We start from the raw sequence: 2,806 nt of genomic DNA on the forward strand, positions 1-2,806 counted from the left end.
TTTTGTGACAAAATATTCTGCTGGAGAGAGAATAAGCAGAAAAGGTGGTGGTGGGGGGGGGGGGGGAACAGGTTCATTTTTTAAGAAAATCAAATATCATGGGATAGCAAGGTGGCACAGTGGTTAGCACTGCTGCCTTACAGCACCAGTAGACCCAGGTTCAATTCCAGCCTCAGGTGACTGTCTGTGTGGAGTTTGCACATTCTCCCCGTGTCTGCGCGGGTTTCCTCCGGGTGCTCTGGTTTCCTCCCACAGTCCAAAGATGTGCAGGTCAGGTGAATTGGCCATGCTAAATTGCCCGTAGTGTTAGGTGAAGGGGTAAATGTAGGGGAATGGGTCTGAGTAGGTTGTTCTTCGGAGGGTTGGTGTGGACTTGTAGGGCCGAAGGGCCTGTTTCCATACTGTAAGTAATCTAAACTTCTTCCTCGGGTGTAAAGCTGAGGAAGGGGCCTCACATGGTAGAAATGGTTCAGTGTTCATTGAAACCAGCAGTAATGAAGTTTGAGATACTACCCAGTGAACAGAGAGGTTGAGATTTATCTCCCTTCTGACTATGGTCATTCATTCCAACATGAATTCCGTTTTGGTCAGTCGGAGTTCAGATGCCACCTGCTGTCTATTTCAGGTACTGCTGTATCATGAGTATTGTGTACAATCAAATGGATCAGTAAGAATTACAAAATGCGTATTTTGGTTTCATAAATTTGATAATTGAACATTAAGAATAGCAATCTGCATGCATTTCTCATCAATTAACGAATCAATTGAGTTTTTTTCCAATTAACATTGTCATCTGTTTTCTTCCGTAAAATCTGTGTGGAGTTGCTGACTCAAGGAAGTTAATGTTTCAGTTTAAAATCTTGGGATTCTTACAGAGGAACAGTGTGTGAACAAAATCACAGTCCAATTTCTAACAGAAATGTAACATTGATTTGGTCTTTTCATCACCGCTTTTCAGTTTGCATATCTCTGCCTGCAATTAATCAGTTGTTCTTTACCTTTCTGATTAAGAATTAACCCTTTTGTTCAGGGGAAGGCAAGGGCCTAGTGGGATTATCGCTGGACTAATAATCCAGAGACCCAGGTAATGTCCTGGGGACCTGGATTCAAATCGTGCCACAGAAGATGGTGGAATTTGAATTCAATATAATTCTGCAATTTAGAGTCCAATAATGACCATTGTTGATTGTCACGGAGACCCCATCTGGTTCATTAATGTCCTTTAGGGAAGGAAACTGGTCTGGCCTACATGTGACTTCAGACCCACAGCAATGTGGTTGTCTTTTAACTGCCCTCTGGGTAATTAAATGCTGACCTAGCCATAGATGCCCACATCCTGCAAAAGAATAAACAAAACTTAATAATGTCACTGGTTTTTAAAATGCACATCTGTGGAATCAAGTGTTTTTTGTTCACTTAAGGATGTGGGCATCGCTGGCTGGACCCAGTATTTGTTGCCCCTTGAGAAGGTGGGGGTGAGCTGCTTTCTTGAACTGCTGAAGTTCATGTGCTGGGACTTGCAAACCTTTCTGAGAGTTTGTGTGCGGCAGATCTTAGACATTTACCTGTGTTAAGCTTGATACAATTCCCATCGAGAGAAAGAACCTGCTCACTGATGTCCAGTTTGGATGCTGCTGAGCTCCCAGGGTGAGGTGAGAGTGATAGCCCTTGACATCGATGCCCCACTTGACCAGGTGTGGCATCAGGGAGGCCTCACAAAACTAGAGCCAATGGGAATCAAGGGCATCTCTCTGCTGGTTGGGGTGATACCTGGCACATAGGAAGATGGTTGTGGTTGTTGGAGGTCAGTCATCTCAGCTCCAGGACAGCTCTGCAGGAGTTCCTCTAGGCCCAACCATCTTCAGCTACTACATCAATGACCTTCCCTCATCATATCAAAATATCCCTATTCCATATGCAACAAGATTTGGACAATATCCAGACTTGGGCTGACAAGTGAATAACATCGATGTCACACAGAAGCCTGGAAATGACCATCTCTAACAAGAGAGAATCTAACTGTTGCCTCTTGACATTACATTCGACGAATCCCTTGCAATCAACATTCTGGGGACTTGACCATTGACCAGAAACTGAACTGAGCTGGCCATACAAATGCAGCAGCTTCAAGAGCAGGTCAGAGGGTAAGAAACCTGTGGCAAGTAACTTATCTTCTGCCTCTCCAAATTCTGTCCACCATCTACAAGGCCCAAGGGAGAAGTGGGATGGAGTGACCGAATGAAGCTCTTATCTGGTGCACTATGAGAACAGGGGCAGGTAGAGACCATCATCACTCTCCCCTGATTAAATACCCTTTCTCTTCAAGTACTCAGCTCTTCAGCTCCTGGAGAGTGGGAGGGAATTGGTTTCCACCCAGTTGATGGGGTTATCCCTCATGTCAGCTTGTTCTCTCTCCTTGGATGCTGCCTGACCTGCTGGGATCTCCAGTATTTGTTGTTGTCCGTTCCGATTGCAGCCTCTGCTGTCATATGCTCCTCTGTCACTGCAGCTGTTTAGTTTAGCTCCAAGTTTCTAATATTGGAAAGGGGAAAGGGCAATATCCCCCTGAGTCTTTTCATTGATTAACGAATGTGCAGCTCCTAAATCTTCTCACCAAACTTCCCATTGTCATACATGAGGAGTTGGGGGGTCATGTTGCGGCCGTACAGGATATTGGTTCGGCCATTTTGGAATATTGTGTGCAATTCTCGTCTCCCTGATAGAGGAAGGATGTTGTGAAAAGATTTACAAGAATGTTGCCAGGGTTGGAGAGTTTGAGCTATAGGGAGAGGCTGAATAGGCTGGG

Source organism: Chiloscyllium plagiosum, chromosome 13 (genome assembly GCF_004010195.1).
Source record: "Chiloscyllium plagiosum isolate BGI_BamShark_2017 chromosome 13, ASM401019v2, whole genome shotgun sequence".
Lineage (NCBI taxonomy): Eukaryota > Metazoa > Chordata > Chondrichthyes > Orectolobiformes > Hemiscylliidae > Chiloscyllium > Chiloscyllium plagiosum.